General features: G+C 49.8%; 1 protein-coding gene across 1 annotated transcript in view; it reads left to right on the forward strand.

Moving 5' to 3' along the window:
- Foxo3 (forkhead box O3) overlaps nucleotides 1-13157 on the forward strand; it is a 96407-nt gene extending 83250 nt beyond the window's left edge. The window contains 1 exon segment of the mRNA XM_028890255.2: nucleotides 13064-13157. The gene's annotated coding sequence lies outside the window, so the exon portion shown is untranslated.
- Nucleotides 13158-18047: the final 4890 nt, after the last annotated feature.

The raw sequence follows: 18047 nt of genomic DNA on the forward strand, positions 1-18047 counted from the left end.
GACTAGACAGGCCTCACAGCTGTCATGAGTAAAAAGAACACCCGTATATCCAGAGAGAGCTAAGACACAGGCTCTCCTACCTCTGTGGGTGGACGGAGGGAAGGGAGGAAGGGACATGCTTAGGTCATAGGCCATAGGTCATAGGTCAAGGTGAAGCATACCAGCCCAGGGAGTTTCTTAGAAAACTCCCATCCAGCTCCGGCTCTGTCTTCTGTGTGATGGTTCTTTAACCCCTAGAAAAGTAGTATTTTGCATGACTTCCGATTAACTGTAGCTGTGTTTGTGGACTCAGTGACTATGGAGCCGAATCTGTCAGATTATCCTTCTCAGTATAGGACATCATTTGGCGCCCAGAATTAAATCATTTACAAAAGCAAATTAGGTTGAAAATACATGTTTCATAGGAGTTCCTTTGTGCATCTCTTTGTTTCTCAACCCATAAATGATGTCAGGTGCAGGGGACATGGTTATGCATGGTGACAGCTTTTTTTTTTTTTTTTTTGACACTCAGCAGCTAGTTCTCATCAGCATCGACTGTCTATAAGTTTTTAAGGTGGTTAACAGAGGTAGAGGTTACCACAGAGAAGGTGCCACAGTGTACACAGAGGGCGCATTCTCCAGACAGCTTTGTTGAGCTGGTGTGGGTGCTCACGTCTGGAAGCCCGTCTCCTTCATGTCAAGTTTCTGTCTTTGACTGCCCAGGGGCCACGCTTCGTGCAGCCCACTCACCGCATGGACGCACTTGGGACTTTTAGTGGTGTCTCCTTAGGTCACCACCTCGCTGATGTCAGAGGCCCCTCTTGCCAGCCTTTGCCGGAGCCATTCCGCCAGGCCCCCATTGGGAAGAAAGGAGACGCGGGGCCGTGGGAGGAGCGTGGCAGCTTTCCTTAAATGGCAGTGTCTCCACGCTGCTGTGCTAGAACCGGCAGGTGCTGTGGCTGGCGCAGTGAGGAAAGCAGTGGACGTGGGCAGGCGGGACACACCTGCGATCCCAGCTCTGGGGAGGCGGAAGAGAAGAGAGGCATGCATCTGAAGCTAGCCTGGGCTACATAAAGAGGCCCTGAGGGCCCAGTCCCACCTTGCCATTCCAGCTGCAGTGACGGGGTGGGTGGTCCCTGAGCTCCTGAACCTCTCTCTCCCCCAGTTTATACTAGGAAGATAGGGTCCTGCTGTTCCACAGGGCTACTGCGGGGATCCGACACACAGGAGAGTGAGGGGGCGGGCTTTGTAAAACTACATCAGGTTGACGCGTGCGTGCCGAGTGCAGTTGGTGAGCATGCTGACAGGTGAGCCGGCAGGGAACCGCAAAGCCTGATCACTTTGCCCAGGTCCTGTGGTTAGTCCCAGAGACTGTTTTCTTAAGTGGCTTGATCTGCAACAGTTCTTATTTTTTGTAAATGGTTAAAAAGGAAAAAAAGTAAAACAAAATACCAGAGGCACTCTAGACTGGGCCAGAGTGTGAATAATAGACAAAACTTCCCTGGAACTCTTCTCCTGGATTAGGGAGGGGCATCTGGCTATTTCTGCCAACTGGTTTGTTTCAGTCTCTGCCTCCAGTGCCCAGTGTTAAAGGGCCCTGGACCCTCAGCTCCCTGTTTGCTTCTTCCTGTAATTTCCATCTCAGCAAGCTGCTTACCACCTCCTTCAAAAGAAAAAGGAAACTCAAAGCCCTAACCCCAGCCTTGTTCACCCTCCTCCCTGGGGCAGGAATTACAAGGGTCTCCTATGGTGAGCTCACTGAAGCCTCCCTGGGTAGCTGTCAAGGGCATGTCAGACCATTCTGAGTCTAAAGAGGCTCAGTTTTCCCAGGCACAAGCAGGCTCCCGATGGAAACCCAGAGGTCTGCTACAGTCATTTAATAGCCTCGAGCTGGTGAAAAGACTGTAATGGAAGCTAAGGAGAATGGTATTGCAGCCAGTTACCACCAGACCTGAACTTGGGCCGGAGGCTTGACTTTAGAGATGCAGGTATTTTACTGGACCTTAGAGATGGAGATGTTCAGATTTGGAAGAATAAATAGCTTGTCTTCCTTGAAGAAGAGTGTGGTTGTGGCTTCTGAAGACACAAGGAAGTTTAATTTGTTCATCATTGTGAGAAGTTTACTTCCTAGCTCACCAGGAAGCGTTTATGAGCAAATGTGCTTTCAGTTCTTGTCTGTTTCCCCGTGTGGATTGCTCTTCTGGCTGAATAGCATGCTGTGTGTGTTCATACAAAGTTGTATGAAAATCTGTAATGGGAGATTTAGATAGATGATGCACTTTAATTTTATTAGTGATACATTTCTGTTTTTGGAGACAGTGCATTTCATCATTATACCCCAAAGAAACTTCAGGTGGTTAGTTAGCTTTTTAGAACATTTTTAAGGGAGGTGGATTTGGGGTGTGTGTTTGTTTTCCTGTTAAAAATAGAGTGAGGGCTGGCGAGATGTCTTGGCAGGTAGAAGGGCCTACCCAACAAGGTGGGGGCTGAGCTGGAGCCCCAGAATCCACAGACGGAGAGAACCAACTCCCCAAAGCTGTCCTGTGACTTCCACACTGCAGTGGCCTGCGTGTGCCCCCCGCCTGCACATACTATCTGTCACTCAGTAATAAAGGAAAAGTCAGAGCTGGGCACAGCACACCGGCGATCCCTGCCTCAGTCTTTCAGTGCTAGAAGATAAGAGCGTAGCGTCAGCGTGGGGTACACATAGTGAAGACCCCTTCTAAAAACAGAACAAAACAGACCATAGAAAAATTGACTCGGTTTTCCTAAGAACAGTCTATCTCGGGATGCCCACAGGACAAGAGAAGGAACATCCTAAGGGGGTGACCGGGAGGGACTTGGGGGAGTCTGGTTTCCTGGTGGAGAATTTCTGTTTTAGAATGAATTCTGTCAACCATCAGGAACATGGTGTGACCCAAAAAGTACTGGGAGTTGTTTTTTGCTTTTTTTTTTTTTCTTTTAACTTTTAAGCTTAACTTGTTTCCACTTTATTAAAGGTTTCTCTTACATTTGGGAAACAGGCCTAAAGGCAGACTCTCAGCTTCACCACCTACCCCCACTAGTCACCCCAGCTCCCTGAGCCCCCTTCTTCCTGGCTTGCCTCTGCTTTATTTCTTCAGACTGGTGTGCCAGTACAAGGTCACGTGGCCCCACTGTGGCCAATGGAGCAGCTCTGGCCAGGTGACATCTTACTAGAGAACCTCTGTGACAGGCATCCCTGGAGATCTGGGAGTCTCACATACAGCATTCATTTTAGGGCCTGGAGAAAAGCCTTCCACCTCCTGGGCTGTGTGTTCTGTGAGTGCCGGCTCCTGGGTGGTTAGAGCACTGTCTTCCAGGTGCTTGTGGACTTGGAGGTATGTACACGTGTGGAGAAGGTGGTGTGCTGGATGGCTGTCATCCGGGCTTCCAGGGAGCCCTCTTGAGTCTGACAGACATCCTCTGACACAAGAAAGCTACTTAAATCTCACCATTGTCTTGATATTGGATCCTAAATTCACAAGATCTTCTGCTGTTCTTCCTCTTTTTGGTATTTGGAGATCCCTCTGGGGAGAATTCAGAATGTAGTTTTATATTTAAACTACTTTATGATAAAAACTGGAAAACACCCATTAGCAGAAGCTGGGTGGGGATGGGAGGGATTGCTGTCCTCCTTGCTCTGTCGTTAGCTACGCGAGTGATAAATCTCTAAGACTGTTGGGCTTCTGTCTGTCAACGGGAAGCAGAACTGTAGCCTTTTAAATGTGTGTGACATGCATGGCTTAAACTTGAATCCTACCCAGTCTGTAAAAATGGTCCTACTGGGATGAACACTGAGGGGCAGAACTAGAAGGAACTGGCGGTATACATGTGTAGACTTAGAATTTAGGGTTGATGCATGGGCTGCTTGCCCAAAGAGGCAAATCTGTGATGCAAGTTTGACTAACGTTTGAGCATTGTGAGTCTATCATGTTTATATTGGGGGATAATTCTAACACAATGCAGGAATATTGGCTATCTGTGTTACATTTTTCTTAACGTCGATCACTTCATTTGAGGGCCTGTAACATGGGGTAAACACAGATTGTGGTGTGCTGTGTGGAGAATGAACCCTGCTGTCTGCCTCTGGTTAGAGTCCACCAGCCCACAGAGGTCCGTCTCTCAATTATAAAAGCTGAAAGGCTGGCCTGTCATCCATGCTGAGACTGACTAGGTTTTTGTTGTTGTTGTTGTTGTTGTTTTTCTGTTTTGACACAGAGTTTCTCTCTGTAGCCCTTGGCTGTCCTGGAACTCGCTCTCTAGATCAGGCTGGCCTTGAACTCAGAGATCCACCTGCCTCTGCCTCTGGAGTGCTGGGACTAAAGGTGTGCACCACCAGCCAGATCAGGCTGGATCTTCTTAGAGTTGATGACAGTAAAGGAAAGTTGATAATGAGTCAGTGTTTCCCAAGTTTCTTCAGTATCTTGACTCGAATCTTTCTTGAGGAAACCACAGCACCAGAAACCCTCCCCCTGGGTGTTTCTGATAGAATCAGCAGCCCTCTGGAGGACCGTGGGCTCTCCTGACTTTTGCTGGGTGTTTCATATGCCTCGGCATACAGCGAGCACTTCTCAGCCCCAAAGTGTGGCCGACCCCACCTGGGTGGGCATGCTCCAGAGCAGCCAGAATCATTGAATGCATTGGGTACCTACTGGCATGGGAGAGAAAGGCAAACCAAACTGTATCTGTCCCTCAAGGGGTGCATGGCCTAGCTGGGAAGGAGGTGGCAGTGGTAGCAGCCATTTATCCTGTTGCAAGAGTGACTTCCATGGGAATGTGAGCCACAGGCCCATGCAGTATGACTGACTACCTTAGCGTGCTTGGTCAACCCTACAGACAATTCCATTGTTACATGTTTTCCATGTATTCTTCCTGTGAGTGTTAAAATAAAGGCCCTACTACTACAGGACCTCCTTGCAGATAGGTCAGAGTTCAGGCCGAGCCCAGGTGCTGGCTTCTTGTTTAAAAACCAACAGGACCTTTCTTTTCATTCATGCTTGGCTTCTAGGGCCGGTTTCTCAGATTGGACGTGAGCATCCGCTTCAGCACGTCGTCCCGGACTCCACTCTGAGGGGAATTAAAACACTCAGGGTTGCATGAGGTCCTTGAGATGGCGGAGACTGACCTTGGAGGTTGTCTGTGTTTTCATGGCTGTATGGCATCCAGTCTCACCAGGCTTTACTTAGATAACGGGGCAAATTTTATACTTCTCGTACAGAGCTAGCTTTTATAAGAGCTGTTACGTGGGACACTGTGTTTCGTCGCTTTTTTAAGAAGTTATTTGATGTCTATTGTGATTTGGAACGATCCTGTAATTTCTCACGCAGACTCTGAAGCAACTGAACCATTCTTACACTGTTGGCAAAACGCACCTGCTTCCCTTGACGCTAGTTTAGGTCTCTTTTCGTGCCTGTTTGGTGGAACTCGCTTTCTGCATCTGTGCCTTCGAAGTCCTGCCTGCCACTTTGGGCATTCACATTAGAGAGGCTGGTGCTTTCCATTTTGAAAGGGAACGTCTGCCACAGATGGACTGGCGAGGTTCTAGGCTCTACCAAAGCATTCCATTAGCATCTCTGAAGGAGGGCTCCAGGGACCCCACCTTTCCCTAGGCTGTTGATCTTCACTGGAGCCAGGACCAGGCTACTGGGAGAAGCTTTGCCTTCCTCTGCTCAGAAGCCAGAGCCTAGGCAACCTGAACCTCCCATCCTCACCAGGCATCTCAAACTGCTCAGAGATGCAGAGGTACTCCCAGCCTCCTGGGGCTTTTGTGGAAGCAGAAAGAAATATGCAGATGGGCAGATGCTCATCGTGGTCTGGCCTCTAAAAGCTGGTGGTTACTGGTTTGGCACAACAGAGTTTTGGGGGGGGGGTGTCAGGAAATCAGGACCCAGAACTGGGCTACAGGGATTATATCTGGTCCCCTTTTGTTCCCTTCCCTCCCAGCAGGAGATGCGGACTTTACTCTGTAATTCTAGATTTTCCATTCGGTTGGTGACCTTTAAGTGCATGATGGTCATTTGTTGAAGGATGAGAATCTTTGGTCTTGAAGTCTCAGGGTAATTCCAGGGTTTCTGGAGGACAGGCTCTAATTGTCGGTCCCGAGTGATTGAGGGTTTGTGTGGCGCTCTGTCCCCTCTTCCTCTCCTCCCTTTTCCTCCCAGGCTAGTCTTCCACCCTTTTCCTCTCTGGTGAAAGCAGTCCAGGCCATACATTTTCTTTCTTTTTTCGGTGAAATATTTAGATCCCTGTGGAATGTTTGATTTGGTTCCCTAGGGGAGTTAATAGCCAAGGAGACCCCAGCCAGAGGCATTCTTAGACTTAGGTTCCAAGTCAAAATCTTTCTCCAGGTCCTCCCAGCGGCTCACCGGAACATCTGTTGATCATCTGTATGTTCATAAAATGATCACAAAGCCATACAGACCAAGTTATAAATAATCAAAAAATGTGATGGCGGAGCTGTTAGGAGGTGGAGCTAGAAACGCCGCCTGCCACTGAGTGTCTCAGCCCAAGCACAGCCTGCCAGAGGCAGCTGGGTTCCCGTCAGGCTTCCTGTGTCAGGCTTCCCTCCGTGGTGCAGGTGGACGGTGGGCTGCACTGAGATCAGGGCCACGTGAGCCCAAGACTTCCCTCCTCCCTGCTGGAATCGGCACACCGGCAACGCCGCCGCCCTGTCAGGAGAGACCCTCCATCTCCTTCAGACTTGGTGTCAGCTTCCTTCTGCTCCCTCTCGGTTTCCCTCCTCGGTTGGTTGTTGGCCACCGTCTGTGTTGCCTGCAAGTCCTGGTGGTACCTTGCAGGTGGAGGGGAAGTTTGAAGTCTGAGGAACCTGAAGAACTGAGTTGTTGTTGTTGTTGGAGGAAATATTAGTCTCTCAAGATCTTGTGTATGTGTGGAACAGGAAGAGAGGACTTTGGTCATTCCTCCCACCCTCAGGAGATCTAGAGCATCCCCAGCCTGCATACTGCCGTCATTTACCCACCTCGCCCCAGGTTCACACCCGGTGAAGGTAAACAGGACTATTCAGGTCATGGCTTGTGTCTGTAAGCATGTCTTCAAGGCTCCTGTTCTCTCCTGTAGATGGTGGATCACTTCGTGGTGACAGCAGCTTGAGACAGAATAGCAAGACTTTTTTAAATAATTTATTTTTATTTTATGTTCACTGGTGTTTTGCTGGCATATATGTCTGTGGGAGGGTGTCAGAAGCCCTGGAACTGGAGTTGCAGACAGAATGTCGGAATTTGAGAGCTTTTTATGGTGGGGTGTACAGAAACAAAAGAAGGCTAGTTGTCACATAGTTGAGAATCCATTGAATGTTCAAATGTGCCTTGTATCAATTTCCTCTTATAAGAAACAGGAATTTTAGAAACTTATCTGAAAAACCCCCTCCCTGGGAAGCATTACAAACCTTAGATTCTGTTCCACAAGTGGAAGGTTCTGCCTGAGTGCCAGTGAGCCTCACTGGGCAGATGGGACGAAGTCCTAGAAGCAAAGGACACTGGGTGCTGGAATGGACAGGGGTAAGGGCCCCTCCAGTTTAATCAGCTAACATGTACTGCAAACCTTTTTTTTTTTTTTTTTTTTTTTTTTAACTTTAAGCTTTCCAGGCTACTTGGAACATCAAGACAATTTATTTCACTCACAGGAATTTATGCTGCTTGAGGGCAAATACTATGTCTAAGATGGTGTTCTTAAAATAGCAGGCGTTCCCTGGTGCTTGAATCATTGCAAAGACTTTGTCCTGCTTTCAAGGAATTCAGTGTATTGAGGGCTCAGAGTGTGGTAGGCAGGCATTCTGGACACCAAATGCTTCAGTGCTACGTACAAGGCGTAGGGAACATCTGGGGAAGGCAGAGTGGAGGGCTGGCTGGTGAGTCACCTGGGTAGGAGGAGAGCAGGCTGGGCGAAGTGTCCCCAAGATGACTCCTGGGTCAGTGTGTGGTTTATTATGCTCAGCACACTGGTGGACTGTGTGGAAGATGGCAGGACTTGATCCCACAGGTCTTTGCCAGTTAAACTTTGGGGTATTATAGTTGAGGGTCATTAATTACAATCTGGAGAGGATCTTAAACATACCCCCCCCCCCAAAAAAAAAGAGTAGTTCTTTTTGTTTGGTTGGTTAGGTTTGGATTTTTTTGGTTGGTTGATTTGGGTTTTGTTTGCTTTGTTTATTTGTTTTGTTTTTGGGGACAATATCTCACTATATAGCCCTGGCTGGCCTGGAACTTGCTATGTAGACCAGGCTGGCTTTGAACTCAGGATGCTCTGTGTTCCACTCTCTCCCTAGGACTGGGATTAAAGGCATGTGTCACCACACTTGGCAAAAGTGGTTCTTTTGAAAGAATAGAATCCCAAACTTTGCATAATCTATGAGTCGGAAGCATCCACGACTCAAGAGCATGTACAGGAGAGCAGACTGCATGGAGGATTCTTGCCTTCTTCCAAGGCGGAGACAGGCTGTTGTCTGTGGTCCTTAGCTGTCAGTAACTCCTGGCACCGCTCTGTCCTCAGCTGGGAAGTGTGAAGACTGTTGCTCCTCTTAGCTTCCCTGTACTTTGTCAGCACAGCACAAAGGCGGCCAAGAGGGCAGGCAGACAAGTCTAGGCGTCAAAGTGTCCTGGGCGCGAAAGGCTCTTGCGAGTGCTGTCTCCAGCCTTCCCAGCCAGGCCTTGGAGACTTTCCCCGACACTTGAAAAGCTTCAGCGTGCTCCTGAGGAAAGAGAGCCCGTCACAGCCCAGCCCGGCACGTCACGGGTCTCTCCTGCTTTTCTGCAAGCTGAACTTTTTGTCTTTAAGCAGTGTGTGTAGGTTGGTGCCTTTCCACCCTGCCCCAAGTGTTATCTCTTCCGTGTTTACTCACCTGGTAGGAAGAGCTCATGTTGCCAGACTGGAGGGGCCACAGCCTGGTTCGGTCACCTGTCCGCAATACCCATCTAAAGGAGACGGTGGTAAATACCAGGACGGGAGAGTTATCCATTGTGGCCATATGGGCAGAGGGACATGGGATCCAGAGACTCCCCAAGGCTGCTTTTGGGGATCCTCACAGTGGTGGTGGGTTCAAATAGAAAGGAAGAGGTGCTTTGCTGGGCAGCCCGGGGAATAGTGGTCCCTGCCCACCACCAGCTCATGCCAGTGTCCCCTGCCAGGTCATCCCTAGTTGTACATTTTTCTCCTGGAGATAAGTCCCTCCCCTGACCGACCTCAAGGGCGTCACCCGTTTCCTCTCCGTGGGAGATTCCTGGGGAGATCCTAGTTCTTAGGGTCCATTCTCTCAGCAGAGCACAAACCTCTCTTTAGAACACACTCGCTCATTCCTCCAGACAGGTGGGCTACACAAGGTCCAGGTTTCCTTCTGGGAGGCTTTGCCACCAAATAAAAACTTGCCTTCCAGTGCCTAGCCCGGCTCCTAGACGGCATTTGCCTCGATGGGTTTCTACACAGACGGCTCCTCCCCAGCCCCTCTCTGGCCAGCTCTGTGTAGCCAGCCTAGGCCCAGCCGTGGATGTGATAGGCAAAGCGCTAATACACCACCTCTGTTTAGACTTCCTCACCTGTTAAGAGCCTGCTCTTCCAGAGGACCCAGGTTCAATTCTCAGCGCCCACATAGGAGCTCACAGCTGTCCGAAACTCCAGTTCCAGGGGCTCTGATGCCCTCACACAGACACACGTGCAGGCAAAACACCATTGCGCATAAAAATAAAAATAAATCTTTTTTTTTTTTTTGAAGCCTGACCAAAATGTTTTGCTTAGGATGGCACCAGCACTGGGGCTTTGTTGAGTGTGGCAGGTCACTGATGAGTGGGGCAGGCAGGCATTGCTTTGCTTTGTGCTCCAGCAAAGGTATTGAAACTCGGCAACGCACTGCTGTTCTCTGAGCTCCGGGAGAGGCTGCCTGTCCATCAGAGGATCCCTTCCTCCTTATCCATCCTCAATGTTACATACGGTCCCCAGCTTGACCTTGGAGTTGCAGGTTGACTTAAAATTTTTACCTGTTTCGAAGCACGAAGGTCAGAGTGTTTCACTTTAACTTTGCTTTTTCCAGGCAGACATTCTTCCAGACAATTACAATTCTGGCCAAGAAATAGTTGTTAACTGACTTGCATGGGTCCTCTCGCTCTCCCCGGCCTCTCACCTCGTTGTGTAGTTATTGGGGTCGTCCTCGTTCCTGCTGACAAATGCATGCTCTCCACGGTGGAGTTGGAGGTGGGAGGGACGGCAGTGGGAACCGCCGCGCTCCGTGTCCAAATCCAGGTTGATTGGGTGCTTCTGTTGGGTGTCATTGTGGAGACATCTTCCTTTCTTAGAACATCGTGTGACTTGGTGATAATGAGGCAGAAACCTGTCTTCCCCCTAGATGCCAGGATCACAGAGGGAGTACCTCTCAGCAGATATTTTTAGAATGGACCACTTCCTTGTCCTTGATCCAACAGCCTGGCTCCAAACTCAGCAAGGAGCGAGGAGGCCTCTTCTTCCTCCCTGTGGCAGTCAGCGGTGAAACAGCCTTTTTGTATTGTTAATTGGTATATGGCTTAGTAACCGCAGAGCATCGTCTGTAATGTCGGCTGTCTGCTTCCTTCTAAAGTCTGGGATTTTTTAAGCTACAAAGGCATCAACACATACACATGCCTCAGAGTTAGCTAAATCAGGGTGAACTCCCATAAACCCCACGAAACTCCCACTAATCCAGCCAAGCGCCATGGAACCCCCAGTTAGTGGCTGGTCCTGTCACGTTGCCCCCCCCCCCCTCAGCTCTTGTTTGATGGAGAGACACCGACAGTGAGCTGCAGAAGCTGTTAGGACGTTCAAGGGTCTCTCTCCAGGACTCCTTTGTTCATCTGAGTCCTCAATGCCGTCCCTTTCAGGATGGTTGTGTTTCTCTTGGGGTCTGTCTGGTTCCTTTACACTGTTTTCCTTCTGCCACAGAAAAGAAGAACTAAAAGCAGTGGCCTCCCCGAGGGCTGAAGTGAGTGAGGGGTTTTTGTGAAGCGGGCCCCCTGCAGGAGCCGCCTCGGGCCCTTCTGGCTCAGCTGGTAGGCCGGCAGGCGGCTTCCTGCATAGGCCGCCCCAGGAGGCCTTGCGGAGACCCCGGAGGGAACTCCGGCACATAGTGTCACAGGTTCCCCTCCCCCCCCAGTCTGCAGAACGGGGAGAGTGATGATTAGTGCCTCTTCTTTTTAATGATGACATTCCCAGAGGATGCTGGGCCTTTGCTGAGGGAATGGGGGTGTGGCAGCCTGGGGATTGTTGCTGGTGTGACTTTGGACTACTATGGTGAGGCTCATGTCCCAGTTTCAGGGCCCATGGCCGGTCCTAACTAGATGATGACATGTTGGGTGCCTAGGGGCACTCTGGATGCTTCCCTTCCAAGTTGTTGCAGCCTCTGTATCAAAGCAGGCCACGTGCTCAGCCTCTGTTGTGGGGGAATGAAGTGTGCCATCTTCCCATCATGCACTGGTTTTCACAGCAGAATAATTAACACCGAAGGGGACCAGGGAGGGGTCTGAATTAGGTAATACCTTGCCACTTCTCCCTAGGCACTTCCGAAAGGCAGGATTGGGACTTGGGGAACTTAGTCCCCTGGTGATTAATGTCATAGTGATGTTAGACTGTGATTTCTTAGCGCTCATTGTGAAGGAAAAAGCCTAGTCCTTTTCAAAGGACTTCATCTGCTGCTCATGTTGGATCGTGCTTTCAGGACCCACGTAGAAGACTCAGAACAGTGTCTCTACCAGGCCGAATTAAGTTACTTGTAGATAATGGGGTCTGGGTTTATTTTAGCCTTTTCTTCCTCTGGAACTAATAAGCCATTGTTCTGTAGGCCAAAATAAAATAGTGTCTAGTGGCTTTACAAGACAGAATGCCCCCCGAAAAAGGCCCTCAGCCAAACCTGGGGTCCACAGAAAGAGAGGGAGGGGCCTTCTTTTCCTGATTTATTGTCTTTGTCTCCACTGAAAAACAGCCTTTCTTCTGCTCTTCAGAGCCGTCACCAAGGAAAATATGACCAGGGTACTCCGTCCCACAGAGACGCCCTACTGACAGTCTCTGAAACGATCGCAGCTCCGGAGTAGTCTTGAGAGGGAAGAGGTGGGGTGTTCCTCACTGTGTGAGCTGTTACTGTTTTCTGTTGCTCAGTCACATGCCTGGGAAGATGGCGGGCCAGTGTCGAGCTCCCAGTGCCTTGCCCTGCTGCACTCACCAGGACCACCAGCCATGTCCCCACAGACAACAGAGCTCAGGTCCCGAGGCCTGTCTGTCATGTCGGTTCCTTTAGCTTCATCTCTGAGGATCTTTAAGATTTATTTTTATTTTATGTGTTCGGAGTGTTTGCATACATGTATGTGTGGTACCTGTGGGAGTCAGAAGAGGGCATCAGGTCCCCTGGAACTGGAGTTACAGACAGTCGTGAGCTGCCATGGGGGTGCTGGGAAGTGAGCCCAGGTCCTCCGGAAGGAAGAGCAGTCAGTGCTCTCAACTGGGCTCCCTGGACTCCAGTGCTCTGGGAAGACCTCCACCGATGACTGTGGAGACAGAAGAATGTTAACAAGCTGTTCTGTGGGAGGAGGACGGGAGTGGTGCACACCTGTAATCCTGGCACTCGGGAGGCAGAGGCAGGTGGATCACTGTGTGTGTGTATGAGGAGATTACCCATGGGATCTCACTAAATTCGCCCCTGGGCTGACAGGGAGAACCCTAGAAGTACTGCTGTCTGCTTCGGGGGACCAAAGCTTGTCTTAAGCTTGCTACATTCCAAAACCGACACCAGACCCCAATCCATTCCCTGGCTGCCCCTAACTTAACAACGAGACCCACAAAAAGCCCCGTGTGCCTTTGTTCGGTATCCTCCCACAGTGATGATCCCTTCCCCTCGGGCTTTTTACCTTGAGGATACTGCAGTAAGAACAAATAAGAACTAAGGTAGGTAGTTCTGCACGTCCTTCGGTTGCAGACCACAGAGCCTGGGCTCTGCAGTCGGACAAGCAGGTGGGGGGCGGTGAAGTCACCCCCATCTTGCTTCCTGTTGTTTTCAGAACGGCCTTAATAACTCTGGATTTCTTTTCTCTTTTAGACCCTCCAGCTGACAGAAGACCGACCGAGAAAACCCTTTGCCAAACCTGCTCTCAGCAAGTGGACAGTGATACCGTTTACAGCTTTGTGAATCCACGCCATTCTCCTAACCCAGCAGAGACTGTTAGCAGCCGTGGCCCTGGGTGACGCCCTTACCCGTGGAACAGAACTCTATAATGTATGCAAAATCGAACTCCTGAGTGACCTGCCAGCGAGGACAGCACCTTCCACACCACCCACCCTCCTTCAGAGCACACCGGGAGCCCCTGGCGATCCTGTCGAGCTTCATATCATGATGGTTTATGGGATGCTTTAAGTGTTGTGTGTTTCCCTTTGACCCTCTGAGTTTTTTACACACAGTCACTTGCAGTATTTTTCTGTTGAAAACGTTAACTGCCCTTCCCCTAGCACACTTCAGAGCAGAAGGGGAGTGTGTACCAGTTCCCGGTCTGGCTTTGAGCGTCACAAGCTTTCCAGCCCGTGGAACTCCACAAACTTAACACATTACATAAACTAAAGGGGGATTTTCTTTCTTCTTTTGTTTGGTAGAAAATTATCCTTTTCTAAAAACTGAACAATGGCACAATTGTTTGCCCTGTGCACCCGTCCAGGACTGAACTGTGCGTGGGCGGAGCAAATGGAGGCAGGCATCTGACCCAGTAGTTTCCAGTTCTGAGTCGGGGTGGTCTGTGGCCGGGGACCCCAGGGCCCCCCCTCCAGCTGCCTGCTCAGCAGGGCTTACGGTCCCATCATTCTCCTCAGCTAATGCAGTAGACAGTGTCTGCTCTTAGGAACTAGGACCTCTTCGGGAAAGCTCAGCTACCGCTCATTGCCAAATGCCACTAATGGGTTGAGTTTTAAGGAGAAAAGGAAAAAGAAATGTGTGCTGTTTGGCTTCGTAGATGTGGGATTACTGGTGAGCCATTAAGCGTGCGGTGAGAAATGTGTGAACTAGGCAAACCAAGTCTGTACTAAGGCAGGTCCCACTTCACTGTTTTTGAAACATACACATCTTTTGATTATTTTCAACCTTGCTGTGTATACTCTGATCTTTGTAGAAGTGTATGAGTGACAGGCAATAGCGTACAAGGTGACATGTAGAAGATTAGGTTGTAATTGTACAAGTGACTCTTGGAAATACAAGATAAGGCAGTTTAAACTTTTTTTTTAACTCTCTGCTTCTATGGATCTCATTTTTCTGTTTTGTTTTCCAACAGTTATGGTGCTGTCTAGGTGCTTTCTGTTGAACCTGCAAAGTGTGAGCGCGTTCATGACTCCTTTGAGAGACAGCGTAGTTGGGAACACCTTTGGTACATACAGAACTGGTGTGACGATGCCCTGGTTAGCACAGCGTATGCATACCCCTCCGAAGTGATACATGAAGACTCCTTTCTTTGCATAGAAGCATTAGGCATATAGGTGTACAGATACATTTCACCGTGTACAGCACAAAGGTGGAGCTTCATGCATGGCCTTGGGAACGTGGGCTGACGTTCCGGCACGGTTCCCGCTTGCGTTCCTGCTGTTGCATGCACTGTGGCAGCAGACCCCAACACAGGCGTGCCCCCCAGTCCCCTGCACCCACCCCCGGCTCCCTTGTGCACCTTTGCTTTCCGACTCCTGGGGGGGGGGGTGTTGGTGGCAGTCACAGCTCCTAGCCTAATGGGAGTTCCATGTGGTGTTGTCCCACGCCTTTCTTGCCTCACTCGGGTTATCATGTCTGAGTGATGGCCCTGCCGATTTCACTCTGCCTTTTCCGGAATCTGTGCATTGTCACGCAGTTAGGGCTGTAGCAGGCTTGTAGCACATTGCCTTTTCCAAACTGCCACGTTCATAGTCTTCATTTTTAAAGTCTCATTTTGAAGATGTGTATAATATTCACGTGGTCTGCTTGTCAGTGAGCCCTACCTGCTTGCTTCATTCCTTGATGGTGATACTAGCCACGCCCTGTGCTTCCATAGTCCCCTGTCCACATGACCTGGGTCATTTCAGCAGAGGGCTGGCGGGCTGGCTTCCCAGAGTGCTGCTTCCTCGGTGGGATGCGTGGGGGTGGCGGTCGAGGGGGTGGAGGGAGCGCAGGTACAAGGGAGGACCCAAGTGCTTCCAACAGGGGGCCCTGAGAATTCTCTCCTGAGTTTAAAGAAATGAGCAGACTCATTCACCAGCCAGCCGCTCGGCTGTGCAGTTTCCAGGCCCCGGGAGCGGGAAAGGCAACCCTCCAGTGTATTCCCCTAGTTTTAAAATGTTGAATTCCTTTTAGACACGTAACTTCTCATTTGTTTCCTTTCCCAGTGTTTGTTGGATTTCAGGCACCCAGTTTCACAGAATGTCCTAGAAACAGATTATAAGCTGAAGCAAAGACAGTGTGAGGCCAGGGCGGCCTCAGCAGATCAGAAAAGCAGAAGAAAATGCCTTGATGTTCTTTACTTTTAAAATAATACAGAGTCCACGCATAGGATGTGTGGAGAGCTGAGGCCTGCAGGCCCAGAACTCTGACACACCCACCCTCAGGGGCCCCAAACAGAGAGCCCACGCTCCTGTAAGAAGCCCAGTTCTCTGGCAGTCATACTCCGCAGAGGTGACGCCCGGGCCCTCTGTACCTTCTGCTAAAACCATGCTTTCGGGGTAGGCTGGCCATTGTCCACCAAGTAGCAGTCTCAATGTCTTAAGCCCGTAACAATGAAGTGCTCTGTAGAGACATCTGAGCAGATGCCCTCAGGACCTCCGAGGCTAGGGCCAGCTGCTGTGGTGGAGTCCTGATGAGAGATGCCTGTGTGAACCTTCTCAGGGCGCCCAGCACACTCGGGACAGGATGTAGAAAGCAGAGTGCCCGATGCTGAGGACTGAGGCACGCTTGAGCGCCGTGGTTCTCTTCGGGCTCTAGAACCTGCCGTTTTTTACCAAAGCTGGAGAAGAGCATTATGGCAAGCCTGCCCCGTGCTGGCGTTGGGACTGGCGGGGCTCGGCATGCCCTGTTCACTGTGACTGCATCTGAGGTGGTGGTCCTCCTCATGTCCTCTGCAGCTGCTGAAGCACATTGGATGTTTTCCTGCGTCTCCTGCCAATGGAGGCTCACGCACACGGGGGTAGCACAAAGCGGATGTTGCTTGTAGGGTGATGATCAGCATCACGTGTGTTACTTTCCCAGCCAGGGGAGAGGTACATCCCATCTCAGGTGTGACTTCAGCCAACTTCCAGGCCGCCCGTGTACAGGTTAAAGGTCACAGGGATAGAGAACTTGGCCTTTTCCTGAGGAGTGCCATCCACTGAACAAGCAAGCAGCATTTGGATCTTTTGGGAAAAAAAGACCTTCAGGAGTAAAGCAGAGAAAGGAAGCCTTCCGTCTGTCTCTTGGACTGGGGGGGGACACAGAATCCTTTTCTCTCTAAAAACAAAGGAAAGGTGGTATAGGCTAGTTTTCCTTTTACTTCAGGTATTTGGGGAACATATGGTTAGGCACAATAATTTTTTTTTTTTTATTAAAAGCAGATCTTTTGTAGAAAAACATTCACTGGTACAGAGCCACTTGTGGCGTGGGAGCAGCAAGGGACCAGGGCATGGGGGGAGAGGTGGCTTGTGGGATTGTGTCTGTCAAACGCGGCCTTAGAGCAGATGCCCAGGTCACTGACAGGAGTGTGTGGTATTTGAACTAAATTTTGAGTGTGTAAGACGCAGATTAAGTGGCTGCAGCCTTTTCTCTTGTTGAGTTTTATGCATTTGTATTTTTCTTTTGTGAGTTAATGATGACAAGCCTGCCACACTCCGGGAATACTTGTGCAGCTGATTTAAAAAAGAAAAAGAGAAAAAGTGTGTGTGTGTGTGTCTGGTCACTTATTTCTCTAAAATTATCTCATTGCCTGGCAATCGGCCTTCTCTTGGATACTTGGCCTAGCACATTATGTACGTGGGTGATGTAAACAGATGTGAAGGAGACCAGAGGAATTAGGGAAATATTGAAAAACGTCTGGTGCATTTGAGCTTCACGTGTTTAACTTTTTTTTTAGGGACAAAAAAAGTTGCATGAATGAAAAAACAATTCTGTATACAGTTTCTATAAAAATGGCTTATCTGTTTTGATTTCTCGCTTCTGTCCCACACAAACTAGAATTTAGTATGGCGCGTGGCCATATCCCGACACCTCAGAAGCCGTTCCTCATTCGGTGGGAAGCAGCTCGTCCTTGCAAAGCAAACACTATTGTGCTGCATTCTGAGTCCTGAGGACCTCGTCTAGCCAGACATTGCCATGAATTAGCCCTGCCGCCTCTCTTCTTTCTCAAGGATCAAAACCAGTTTGATTTGGGAATCTGCCCCTTTCCGGTGACATGGAGATGCTTCCTTCCCTTGGTGTTTGTAGATATTGCCTGTGTATTCCATTTAAACCCATAATCTAGTTTGTAAAAGCGGTGGTGACGCATGTAAATAAAGCATTGATGACACTCTATTCCATGGCCAGAAGTCTCCGTCCTCCTCTCTGTCCTGTGCCCCCCCCACCCCCGGAAGTGAAGTGATTGGGTTTGTGTGCTCTTCCTGTGGGATCACTTCCCAGGCTGGAAGAGGCAGAGACCTACCTGAGAGCCTATTACATCTAAACTAAACGAACTTTTCATCCCACTTCTGACCTCCAGAGACGACCAGACGGTTTAACATGCGCGTTTGCAGAGCTGCCCATGCTGGCTAATGGCTGGCTGGGCTTGGTGTGCGCGGAGTCATGAAGCCCCAGAGAAGCAGTTAAACCTGAAGGCAGGGATCAGAAAGATTAACGGAGTGCCTGGTCCTAAAGGAGTCCCCCAGTGAGTCCCCCCATCAGGGCCCGCCTGCACCCTGAAGGCCAAACAATCTCCAGACTTGTGGGAGCAGCAGAGAGCCAACACTAACTTGGTCTACGCTCACTCCTGGCCCCGTCAGCGCCTTTGGGAGGGACAGAACGGTGCGAAACTATCCTTAGTTGTCTCATTCCCTTCTTTAATAAGTGTTATAAAAATGAC

This window comes from Peromyscus leucopus, chromosome 8a (assembly GCF_004664715.2).
Source record: "Peromyscus leucopus breed LL Stock chromosome 8a, UCI_PerLeu_2.1, whole genome shotgun sequence".
NCBI classification, from domain to species: Eukaryota; Metazoa; Chordata; class Mammalia; order Rodentia; family Cricetidae; genus Peromyscus; species Peromyscus leucopus.